This window comes from Ictidomys tridecemlineatus, chromosome 7 (assembly GCF_052094955.1).
Source record: "Ictidomys tridecemlineatus isolate mIctTri1 chromosome 7, mIctTri1.hap1, whole genome shotgun sequence".
Lineage (NCBI taxonomy): Eukaryota > Metazoa > Chordata > Mammalia > Rodentia > Sciuridae > Ictidomys > Ictidomys tridecemlineatus.
Genome location: NC_135483.1, coordinates 141,262,695 through 141,276,230, shown reverse-complemented (window position 1 = coordinate 141,276,230; position 13,536 = coordinate 141,262,695). Strand labels below are relative to the sequence as shown.

The window sequence follows — 13,536 nt, the reverse complement described above, 5'->3', positions numbered from 1 at the left end:
AGTGATGCAGCCACATCAATGTTTATAGCAGCTCAATTCACAATAACTTAGCTATGGAACCAATCTAGGTGTCTTTCTATAGATGAATGGATAAAGAAAATGTGGCATATATACACAATGGAATATTATTCAGCCATAAAGAAGAATAAAATTGTGGTATTTTGCTGGTAAATGGATGGAACTAGAGACTATCAAGCTAAGTGAAATAAGCCAATCCCCCCAAAAACCAAAGGCCAAATGTTCTCTATGATATGCAGATGCCAACATGCAATAAGAGGGTGAGGGAAGAACAGAAGGTCACTGAATTAGACAAGGGGGACATGAAGGGAATTGAGAGGGGTTGGGAATAGGAAAGACAGCAGAATGAATCAGACATAACTTTCCTGTGTTCATATATGAATACATGACCAGTGTAACTCCACATCATGTACAACCCCAAGAATGGGCAGTTACACTTCATGTGTGTACAACATGTCAAAATACACTCTACTGCCATGTATATCTAAAATGTACAAATAAAAAAGTTTAAAGAAATGTTCTTTAATAAATGATCTTATATTTTAATTGTAATCTTAAATGCAATAACCCCCAAACTGAGGTTTTGGTAGGGATCATGAAAAAAATTCTAGCCATGTCTCCCTTGTCTGGTTGTATACTGAGGATAGGATCATAGACACGTGTATTCACTGTGAGGGGGAAAAAAAAAAGACTGGACTTAGTATTCAGTGATTTACATACTGTCCCTTAAAGTAGCTTCTTCAATTAAGGAGGCTGATTATATCTCCGAAGCTGGTGGTGTATTATAACAATCAATTGCATTTGACTAATTCACCCAAGTAACTGGCAGTCTATGGTTCCGGGCAGTCTGAGCCGTCCATGGTCACCGCAGACCTGAAGTGACATGGGGTCTGCACAGCTGCTGTTTGGGAGGCTGGATGGAGAAGAATTGTATATATTTGCTCAGCTTTTCATCTTCCCAGATGAGATTAAAAATGATAGCATCTGAGCTGGCAGGTTGGCTAACTTCTCTGTGCTTCAGTTTCATTATCCATAGAATTATAAATAGGACAATAACCAACTGCCACCCTGCACTAGTGGGAGGATTAAATAATCAGGTAAAAGCAAAGAAGAAGTCTAGAATGTAGATGCTTCTTAATGAGTGGTTTTTCCATCTGAAGAACTTACTTTGGTCTGGGGGGATGTTTTAGTTTGTATGTTTGTTTTGGTGCCAGGACTCACACAAGCTAATAAGCACTTGCTCTAACTGTGATACAACGCCCAGACTCTTCCTGGTGTTCACATATATTTGCCTTGGATAGTCATTTGCTTGTTTCAAGAGGGCTGTCATCTCAAAATACTGTCATCGCCCTCTTTAGAATTAACTTCAGCACAACACAAATTAGTCTCCTTTTGCCAAAATTTATAATACCCCTGTTGATGAGATCCAGGAAATGGAGGCCTTCTTTTCCTTTTGTTTATTTATTTTTTAACTAGGGCCCCTCAGATGTCAAAGGTCCTAGGGGTAAGACCTCAGACTTATTTTCATATGACAACGGAAAGCCTCTGCAAGGAGAAGTTAAGTGATTTACTCAAGGATATACAATGGTCAGAGGCCAAAAGAAATCATTCAGATTTCGTGCCTGGTCCTCTGGGGCACTCCACCTAACCCTGGACTCTGCCAGGCATTTCTCTGAGTTCTCAGAAGGACACTTCCTATGACTGGCATATTTCACTGCAGCCAGCCAACACCCATCAAAACACACGCCAAGGGCCTCTACACCTCAAAAATGAGTGAAAGAATAAGTCAAGCTAATGCACAGTTTTCTTTTTGAACTGCACTCTGAATCCATTATGAATTCACCTGAACAAGAAAGCCTAGTGCCTCTGTAACTACCGATCAGAAGGGTTTCAGAGATGATGTGCAGGGTGAAAATGACGAAGCCCTGCAGGAAAAAGGAACTGACTCCTTTTTTCCACTCGAAAATGTAAGTCTCTATATTAAAAGCAGAGAGGAAGCCACACTAAAGCAGGTTATCTGAATAGTCAATTGTTTATTTTCTCAATTCTAATAGAAATAAATACACAGCTTTACACCAAATTTTAGAAATGAATGAAAGGTACTACAACTTTTTTCAACACATTTCAAAAGTTTTGATCAATACCCCAAATTCCCCAACTGCCGATTCCACTGACATAATCCATTGTCTACACTCACTATGATGGCTCTACACAGGATTTTTGATAAATTTACCTTGACCTGTAGACAGGATTAAATGATAAAATCATTTTAGAACTAGGAAACAAGACATAAAGATAAATCACCTCACCTGCCTATATCCATGTGCATAGTTGTAGATTGCTGGCAATATTCATGGTCAAGCTAAACCATTCTATAGCAACTGGAAGAAGCCATGACCACCTATATTATTATTATATTATATTATATTATATTATATTATATTATATTATATTATATTATATTATATTATATTATATTATATTATATTATATTATATTATATTATATTATATTAATTATATTATATGGATTTCAGAACTTTGCTACTGAAGCCACAGTTCCATTCTGGGGCTCATCTGCAAGGTTGTGGCTTCTCAAAACCATGCACAGGAAAACAAATTCTGATATAAACTGATATAGGCTGCAGCTGCTTAATGGATAAAAAGCTTCAAGATTGAGCAGGCATTTTTCCTTCTCTCATGAAGCATAAAAGTCTCTAAGTTTTATTAAGTCCTCAGTCTCTGAAAAACATGATTGATAGACAGCTTCTCAAAACTGGGAACTGGCTTGGAAAGACATATAGATCTAGGTGGGTAGATATATGTATATGTCAGGTATGTATATACGCAATACAGCGTCAAACACTGAGAGTGGGTCATGATGTATAACATATTCCTAATAAAAATGATATAGGAAGAGGTGCAACAGGAATACCCCAAACACCCCAGGATTACCCACAAACTGGGTAATCTGCAGGCCAACATGGTAGTAACCAGACAGTGGTAACAGCAGCAGAGGGGCCCAGGAATGAGGTGACTTGGGCTGATGCAGCTTGCCTCTTGTTTGAGCTGAACACTCCCTGGAAGTGAGGAGCCACCCTCAGGGTTTCCCTACTATCGAGTTCCTGCGATGCACCCAGCATGGGTCTCCATGAAGGATGTCAGCCACAGGGTCTGCAGCATGCATAGAAAGACATGTTTATATTTTATATTTTACATTGTCTGAGATTCGACTTCTGGACTTCAGTCTAGAGATCAGATACAATCCCAGCTTTCCAGATGTCTGTTTCAGACAGAGCAGATAAACAAACACACTATGAGCCATTTGATATGGTTCAGCATAATGAAAATCATCCAAGTTCAGTGAGGGCTGGGATGGCTTGGAGACTGAGCTAAAAAACACTCCCAGTCCCACATTCCCCACGCAGCCACATGGGTGAAGAAACCTAAATATCGGAAGCTGATTTTCCATCTGTGATTTTTCAATACACAAAATTTAGCATTAATTCTATTCAAGACATTGGACCTCCTGTGCTTTCTATTATTTTACTCAAAACATACAGGCATAAAATTACCCATTGGGAAATAACTTATAGTAAAAAGATTTTCAATATATTACTTTAAAATCTTCAAACTTATTCATTAAAATATATATTAGGGTTTTTTTTTAAAAAAAAAACTGTTTTCTATTCAATAAGCACACAATAAGCAAGAGTTTATCAGGGCCTCAAGCTTGTGGGTTTGCTTGGTTTTTATCACGACAAATTTTTTATTTTAATAGAACATGGCTGTTTATAAAGAACTTCCCTGTGTTATCTCACGGAGGCCACCTGACAACTCCATGAGGTAAAGATTAATATTCACATTTTAAGATAAGGAAATGAATCATTCTAGAGATTCAATTCTGGTGGTGGTGGGGATTCAGTTTTGTTCTTTGACTCAGACTTTGGCTTCTGATTAAGATTCTGGTTGGCTCCAGATTCTTTTGAAACCACCAGCACTAGGAGACCCAGGCCCTCGGTAGGGTGTGTTTCCCTGGGTTCTTTTCACATTTTGGCAAACACTTTGGCAGGAAGTCAAGCCTCCAAGCTCAGTGACAGAGGGGTCATGTTGTTCACTGGGGTCAGAACTAAGTCCTGTGCTTCCAGTCCAAGCTGGCTGGAGAGGTGCTCACTACTCTGCGTTCAGTTCTCTCCGGTGTCAGATGTTAAAGGATAGGTAACAAGATGAGATCCAGCTGTGTCACTAAACTATCTGGTGTAGTGTCCAATTGAGAAAGAATTTCTGAGATTTTATGAATAGAGAACCCAAAACCTCCTGTTCTCTCTGTGGTACGTGACTGAGACAAAGAAAAATTTCCCTTTTCACAAAAGCTATAGACAACATAAATTGATGATGTAAAACTTTTGTGTTCGTTAAAGGGTCTTGGGGGTTTTGTGGGGATGTACATGCATGTACCCAGGGCCTTGGACATGCCAGGCAAGTGTTCTGCCATTGAGTGACACCCCTAGCCCCACTACAAGGCCCCTTGAAGAGGCTTCCCTGGACATGCACTCTCACCATGCTCCTAAGGCCATCTTATACACTGTCCTGTTTCTTGGGTCTAGAATACTGCCTGGGACACAGTAGGAGTCAATGAATGAATGGAAACAAGGAAATGAGTAACTTAGAGGGATTCAGGGAACCCAATCTCTCCATGACTGGGGACAATCTCCAGGGACAAAGATTTCTGTGATCTTCCCTCACCCTGAAAAAGAAATTACTTGGCTAATACTATGAGCTTGGGAATCATATCTATGTTTCTTGCGCCTCCAAAATGACAAAGATAAAATTAAAGGCCTTAGTTTTCTGCCGTGAACTATGGTTGATTAGGAATAGGATAATATAGACTCTGGCTTATTCAAATTTAGGACAAGCTCTCAGTTGTTGTATGGATTTGGCAAAATGGTCAACCAGGAACCTATCATCCAACTTCCAAACAAAGCTCAGAAACTACCACGGAGGTTTCCAGTTAGTTCTCAAGGCAAAACGACAGAAGGGAGTGATTACTTCATTGTTCGGGACTCTGGAAGAACTGCCATCCTTACCAGAGGCCTAGAAAGAGCGGACCATCACAGGCCTTATTTTGCAATTTTGATAAATTTTGTGGGAGACGGTATGCAGTGGAGATGAGCTACCTCTTTTTAAAACTCGACACGCCAATCCACTGCAGAGAGGGCTGAGGCTGGTGATGGATTCGCCTTGACACCTGCATTTTGGGAAGACCATGGTGGCAGGCTTCACCTGCTACCAGGCTCCAAATGAGACTGCACAGAGATGTACATTTGTTCTACCACTGCATTTGAGAATTGAAGAGTGCTTTAAGAGTTCCCTACATTCTCCTTTTAGAGAAGGAAAAACTACAGAACCCCACTTAATTCTGTCTCTGAATTAGCAGGTAGTGTCAAGGTTCAGATGACAGCTCTGTCTCCACTGTCTGGATCTCTGATAGACACACCTCTACGGAGGGCACAAGCACAACTAACAGCAGAGATTACACATGGCTCTTCCCCATCCTCCACTCCACAGATCCTTCCCCATTATGTTTTCTATTATTAAAAATTAGAATGAGGCTGCAGTGTAGGTTAAAAATGTTGAAACTTAGAATAGTTTAGGGGTAGAATGCCTGTTCAGTACGCGAAAGATCTTGGGTTCAATCCCCAGCACCATCCAAAAGAAAAATTTAAAAAACTTAGAACGAAAAAGTAGAAGTGGTCTATGCTATACAAGAGCATGTGATTTTGCAGGCCACTCTAATTCCACAAAATGAAACACAGGACTGTATTTTCCAGAAGCACTGGGACGTCAAAACAAATTTAGAGTTCTCTGTGGATCACAAATGAACCTTGAAGCAAAGGTCTTTCTTTCAGTTAAGCATTATCATTAAGGATATGAGCTGTGTGAATAATATTGATCAAAAACTACTTAATTCATGTTTTTATTGTTTCAGAGATTGATTACGAAGATGCCTGTTTTGTTAGATGGTCCAATAATCTGCTCATATGATTCCAATCTATTCAAAATACAATTGCATGCCTGGATGCTAGGAGCCCAACAATTAGAGCATATCACACCTTCTCCAGTTGCTCTGTCATTGATTAGCAGTTAAAATTTGGATTAATTTAGGTGTTACATGATATGAATTTATGAAACCTGACCCGTTTCTCTCTTGAAAGTAGAAATCTATTCTATATTCCACAAAAGTGGCTAAATAAACAACGTAACACGTCCTTTTTCTAACTCAAATCATTAGACTTCTTCTGTGTCACTTCCATCTCATGGAACTTTTCCAACATGTAGTTATGGCTCAAAAGTTCAAAACAAAGTCTTAAACAGTGCCCCTTTACCATGACAGACTGGCCTGGATGAACATCAGTTGTGCCTATTTGATCAGAATGAAACTGGACAAGGCCAATAGATCTGGCTCTTTCGTCATAATTTAGTTACAAAAACCAACAATACCCTCAGCCATTCACCCATTTTACTCACAGAGTGCTGAATAATAAGAGAATCTTGCAATCACTTCCAATTTCAAAGGGACAGAGGTCTATTTCAGATGATGAGGTCTGTTTAGATAAGCAAAGGGATGTCTTCTTGGGCCTTCATGCTCAAGGTTAAGAGTCTCTTCTTTTGGATGATTCTTCTGACCACAAATAAAACCAACTCATTTCCCTTTGCCTTTGTAGTGCAGGTTAAAATGTTAAACAATGTGTTTTCCATAGCACCTGGAGGATAATTCAGTTATCCCAAAGATATTCAAACACTTGAAGGACACAAAGCCAGCTTTTTAAAATAGAGTATCTAAAGAGTATCTAATTTTTTAAAAATCCCAAGTGCAGAAAAGTCAAAGAATCTTTTTCCTTTTAATCATCATATTTGAGGTAGACTTTAGCATTCTAAAACTTTGGCTTAATTAAAAGGAAAAATTCCATGCAATTTATACTATATTTTTAAAAAGAAGAAGAAAAAAAAAAAACACAGAGAAAGCGATCTAACCTTTGTTTTCCCCGTTTAAATCCTGAAACAGAAGAGAGCCTCACCTTTATTTTCCAAAGTGAGACCCAGGGATAACCCCACTTGGGAATCAAGAGAATGTAAATATTAACAGAAGCCACAGGAATGGATGGGAAACCCTCCTTACTCTCCCAGAGCCTGAAAAGACATCAGGTCCTAAATATCATCTATATTTAATAGCATATAAAGAAGATAAGCCAGGGGCTGGAGATATAGCTCAGATGGCAGAGTGCTTGCCTTGCATGCACAAGTCTTAGGTTCAGTCCCCAGCACCACACACACACACACACACACACACACACAATAATAATAATAATAATAATAACAACAACAACAACAACAAGCCAAAATATACCAAGAAATAAGAAAGCACAAAGAAATGTTAGGAAAATGAAATTTCAGGAGGTGGGAGGTTTCCACAAAGTCAAATACCATAACAAGGTGAAGGACTGAGACTGTGTTTCACAATCCAGATGAGGAGGCAGAGGATGACTTTAGCTATGGGGAGTCGATGGAGGGGCTGGACAGAGAAGAAAAGGACATAAAAGTACAGATGATTCCAAAGTCTGTAGAAGGGGAGATAAAGTCAGAAGATGAAGGGTACCAGGGAAGACGAAGGCTTTACTTTGTTTTGTGTGAAGATGGGAGTGGCCAGTGGCCCTGTCACTCTGATGAGAAGGATCCTCTAAAGATAAAAAAGTGAAGATCACAGGAAAGGGAGGAATTGTGCTAAAGCAAGCATGCCAAGAAGATGGAGTGAATGGGAACCAGAACCCAGGCGGAGTCACCTCAGGAGAAGAAAAAAAAAAAACAAAACTTCCTATTTTAACTCAAGGGAAGAGGAGCAAATGAGTACAAATGGAACACATTTTTAAGTATATTTATAATTGCCAATATTCTCTACGCCTTCCTCCCCTTACTCAGGAAAAGGATGATCTGTTTGCTCAACTGTCTATCACTTGTGCTGATGGAGGTAAAAGGTGGAGGAAATCGACAGGCACCAAGACAGGCCAGTTTGCTCTGCCCAGAGAGGACTGAGAGTAAGAAATGAGGTGAATTAGAACAGCGGCAGGGGAGAAGGACAGGAGGCAGAAAACACAGGATAGTTGCAGGGAGGAACTAGATGGGGAGAGAAAGATGTGTAAAGATGGCTTTCAGAAATCTTGGTCTTGGTCCTCGACATAGTCGGCTTTATTTGGTTTATGACTTGGTGGCACCATAAGAGGTGAGACTGTCTGCGGGAAAACAAGGGGACAGGTGATCTGGTCAAGGACTTGATGTGAGCAGGAAAATCTTCAAATGGGTATTAAGGAGAATGGGAAGAGCTTCTAGGAATACACGTAAAATCACTGAGTTGAACTAAGAGGTTCTCTGGAGCCGGAGGGGTTAAATTGACCAGGACATCAAACTGGGCAGTGGTAGGTGTTTCCCCAGCAGCTGGGCTAGAGTCAGGAGAGAGCACACAACCGGACAGAGTAAGGCTTGGGTTTGACCTGGAAGGTGCCAAGAGCAGCACAGGTCTGTTGGGCTCATTTCTAAGTGCTGTGTTGCCTGACCCAGTAACCACTTCATACACCTTAATCGAGTGAATAAATGAGAGCACTGATAATATTGGGGAAAGGAGTGGTTGAAATGATAGGCTACGGTATCCAAACTGAATAGGGAAGGAAGTGAAGGCCAGGGGGACCTAGGAGGGGTTAAAAAGGTCCCAGGAGTGGCTCAGGAGGCTAAGGCAGGAGGATCATGAATTCAAAGCCAGCCTTAGCAACTCAGCGAGACCCTGACTCTAAATAAAATACAAAAAGGACTGGGGATGTGGCTCAGTGATGAAGTACCCCTGGGTTCAATCCCCGGTACCAAAAAAAAAAAAAAAAAGTCACAGGTCCATGTGTCTACCTGTCACACAAGCTCAACTTCAACTTCAGGTGGTAAACACCCCCTGGTGGCTTGTCCAGGAGTCATTAGACCCAATATTCTTTATATATATATATATATATATATATATATATATATATATATATATATATATCTTTCATTTACTCTTGTTTTCAATGTTCCAAGCTCCCTTAATTTCCCATCAATCTGTCTTTCCCATTCACCCTTTAAACCAGCTCAGCTTTTAACTTGCCCTAGCTGCCTCAGGTACCCCCTAATTCTCTCTCTCCCCCTTTCCTCCCAAACTCATTCCCTTTCCTTTTTCTATTTTTGTGAGAATAATCCTAATCACGGCAGATATTTCTAAAGGTAGAATCCACAACATGCCTGAACTAAGAATCAAGAAATCCTTATATTTCAAAATCAAAGAAGTCAAAGACAAAGAAGGTAGATGTGAATTTTAAGGTAGTCACAGACCACATCATCTTGTAATGAGCCTGCATTTCCCTAAACACTAGCATTCAAAACATTTTCTATCCTGATGGCTAAGGCTTATATTTTAATTATTAACATTAAAAGTATCTCTGCTATTAATTTTTTATGGCAAATGTATGTGATACTTCTGCTGTAGGATGGGTTGAGTAGCCCTTTGAAAAGTAGACTGAAGATGTTTACAACACTGTTCTAAGAAGGACTTACAAATGCACTTTTGGACCACCACCTATTTGTCAGTTGGGGATATGGTATGCTTTTGATTCTTGTTTAGAATTCCTTAAAAATCACAATAAGCTATTTAGGGAATAACAGTTTCTAAACCTTCCAACATATAATAATGAATGGTTAATGTTCTGCAGGGTCAACCAGCCATCTTTTGGCTCCTGTTTCCTCTTTTAAAACATGCTATTTTGAGAATTTCCATTCCTCATGCTCTTTTTCTTCCCATCCCTGACACTATTTGTATCCCTTCAGTGGCATTTTTTTTTTAAACTCAGGAAAACTTAAATAAGTTCCAAGACTGCAGAAGAGCCTTATTATTTGATGATTGTGGGTCTTGTCTGGGAAAAACTCCAAACATAGATTTGCCATTTTAAGCAATGCCTTTGAATTCTCACTCTATTGTCAGCACCATCCCTGCGTTATTGGTTTATTATTGATTTTTTTCCCTGTTCCTTTTCTATAAGTTAACTAGAGCACTCTGATTTCTTCTTCCCTCTTCTGTTTTCTTGGCTTATTGGTCCCTGAAAGACTTCATCGCTTTAGGTTTTTTATTTTTAAAGAACACATGCACACCTATGGACACAAAAGCGTACCTTGCCATGACCATACTCTGGGTCTTTTGCCTCTCCATCCTAGCTCTGTGTTCTTTACTTATCCTTCTTTGCTGTACTTTAACTGGACCCAGCGTGCATGATCTTCCCCTTTGAGACAGGCTTCGGGCTCATCCTTCACTCCTCCCCTCTGGTGCCGTCCTATCTCAGGTCATGCTCTTATCAAGGTACCACTACACCCACCAAGCCAGCTTTGCTGCCACCTCTGCTCTTTTATTCTGTCCTCACCCCACTTCCTATGCTCCGTCACAGGCTCCATCCATAGGGTACATGGTACTCCTTTCATCCTGGGTGGGCAGGAAAGCATCTCCTCATACCCAGGCACACCTTCCCTCAGAATCCTCATGTGCCTGAAAGATCCTCACTTTCTCCATTTCACAAATGAGAAAACTGGCTCTCCCAGAAGTTAAGTGTTTAGTCCAAAATTCCCTATCTTGCAAGTGTTGGAGTCACTGGCCCTCAAGTGTGAAGAGGGAGGACGTCCTGAGTGACAGAAAAATACAGTATTCACCTAGCAAGGATTCTGTAATTAAGTTCTTTAGAGTTGGGGAAATCACGTCAGGGCTGATGGTTTCAACAGATGGAATTCATGAAAAAGAAGTATCAATGCAAGTGTAGGCTCTCAGATTTTATTCTAGCTGGTTAGAGTATGTATCTCAGTATACAGTAAGTGCTAGATTAGTTCTTACTCAAGTAGGGACCAGGGAATGGAGGGGAGCCCTTGCTGCCTTTAGCCAGTTAATTGCATAGTTTGGACATAGGATGCTTCTTAATAGAACACACTCTGATGCTTCCTTCTGACCCAGACCCAAAGAATATCAGAACAATACAATGTTAGGAAAAAAGGCTTTGGGATTACTGGGCTGCCTTCCAACTCACAGGACTATTTTTTTTTCTAACTACAAGATAATTATTGCTGGATATTATTATGGGGTTTTTCCATATGTCCTTTAGTTAGGACAGCAATGACCCAACACTCTGCCTTTTAATGTATTCTGGTCTCCTGCCAGCTTACCTCATCCTTCAACTTAGTGCCTTTGGTTTTCATTTTTATGATTATTCAAACTTCCCTAATCAATACCGAATTTGGCCACTGCTGCTCTTGACTGACTACATACACACTTTGGCAAAGACTCCTTGGAAAGGGTCTTTTTTCCACTTGCAGCAGGCTCATTTAAAACAAGTTCTTGCTACATTCATCATTTTGGCAAACAAGGACAAGTTCAAGGAAATTAGAGGCCAAACTTGACAGAGCACTGGGTACAGCTGCTGGCCCAGCTGTGCAATGATTCTCAACTGGTCCATTACCTCCAAAACTCAACTATTCAGCACAGCTTCCCCAGTCCAGCACTCCTGTCGGTCTAATATATTTGGCAACAGCCATTATTTCAGAAATGAATGCTCATGTGTATTTATAGCAAATCACATGCCTGCTCTATCAACAATTAGAGAGATTAGGATTCAGCAGACATATTCCTCTAATTAGGACAAGATGGAAGACATAGAGTATAGAATTCTGCAGTTTGGTCAAGGTTTATTCTCTCCTAAGGAGACTGCCACAATGCATTTCATCAGTCTCACATCCGGTCTCTCTAGGGCCACCCCCCCCTCCCTGTAGAACATTCACTCTGTGTCCATCCCATGGAATTTTCAGTCAGGGGATTCTGTTTCCAATTGGCACTTCAAGTTTCCCCTTCTCCCTCCCACCAACCACAGGATAGGCTCCACGGGCCACTTAAAGGCTTGTTTTGAAATAACATGTGGACAGCATCATGTGGTCACTAATTTCATTCAGTTACACCCGTCCCCTGGAGCCTGGTGTATGTTCTATGCTCACACTTAAATAGTCTCTCCTCTGAACAAAAGCCTGATCTCAGTGTCTGGGCCATAAATTCCATCTTGCCTCACTCCTGCCCATGCATTATTTAAGCAATCTTCTCGGTGAGCCGGCATGAGAATTTCCCTTCGAGTAACAATCAGCAGGCGCGTTCAGCTCTGTTCTGATGGGAAATGTAGGATATTCGAAAGAGTTCCACCCATTCACAGTCTCGATAGTGAAATATGATAATCTAATTTGGTAAAAATAAACTGTGAAATCAGAGATTTGAGGCAAAAACTTTCAAGATGCAATTCAGACTAGCAATCAATGCTCATTCAGTTTCTGTACCATCTCAGCTTTCTCCTTGTGCAGATGCTTAAGTGAGGCTAAATTAAATAATTGACAAATTTTTAAAACTGCTGGAAATTACCATCTGTACTTAATTTTGGAATATAAAAAGGTCCATAGAAAACACCCTTTATGATTATTTTGTCTAATAACAGATATGAAACAATACAAACATCCCAGTCATAAAATATAATGCGTTTCGAGCAGTCTGGCTCACATAATCAAACACAGTTTTCAAAACAAAAGACCACAGGAGGAGTGAGACACTGGGTGACACATACATTTTTCTAAAAAAAAAAAAGACGAGCAAAATAACTGAGTTTTTAACTTAAAAATCTACCCCCTCTAGTCCCTGCTTCCCGGTAAAATAAAACACAAAACAAAACAGAATCTCACCCACAGGCTTCCTACAGACAGTAATGACAGTCATCACTTGCTCATATTTCTCTCCTGGATCAACACTGGGCTAAACTGTCCTCTGTTAAGAACTTTATTAGGTTGGTATTACATTTATACAAAATGAAGTCTACTACTGTAAACAAACTGCTTGAGACTTCCGTGAACACACAAGAAGAGAAACGAGCTCGCTCCCTGGATGTGAACACACTGGTACATACATGGATAAAACAAGCTGAAACTTACACCAGACACTTCTCCCAGGTCCAACACAGCAGTAGCCCTAAGGGTACATTCTAGGTGTTTTTAATCCATGTTCTGCTCTTCTCACTGGTGGGACTACTCAGGCACATGGTCAAGTTGCAATCCGCTTCTCCCTTAGTGATGTATGAGAGCTGGACTGATTTATCTTGTCTTTCTGCAGCATATTAGCACTAATGTTTCTGCGTATGCATCCTACCTTTCTTTAGCCGTAGCCCCGGCTTTATCATTGGTAATCTAAATTAAAGAGCCAGTGAACAGAGCAGGGTTGTTGTCCCCCACCCCTCCCTGTTTTCCATGAAACAATTGCCAGGCGCTCATTCCCGGACAAGGATTCCACTGTTTATTCTATCCAGCCTCCCCTTCAATATCCCATTGAGACTGGAAGTCAGAGTGGCAAAGGGAGAGGTCCAGTGAGACTGCCTTAGTTCAAAGGTAT

The 13,536-nt window shown here is 40.4% G+C and overlaps 1 protein-coding gene across 6 annotated transcripts in view; it reads right to left on the bottom strand.

The window, feature by feature from the left end:
* Rapgef4 (Rap guanine nucleotide exchange factor 4) overlaps nucleotides 1-13,536 on the bottom strand; it is a 283,143-nt gene that overhangs the window by 166,323 nt on the left and 103,284 nt on the right. The window contains exon 1 of one of the 6 annotated variants that reach the window (XM_078017603.1): nucleotides 13,083-13,102. The exons of the other annotated variants lie outside the window; for them this stretch is intronic. The gene's annotated coding sequence lies outside the window, so the exon portion shown is untranslated. Of the gene's footprint in view, nucleotides 1-13,082; nucleotides 13,103-13,536 lie in introns of those variants that run through there. 6 annotated transcript variants of the gene reach the window in all.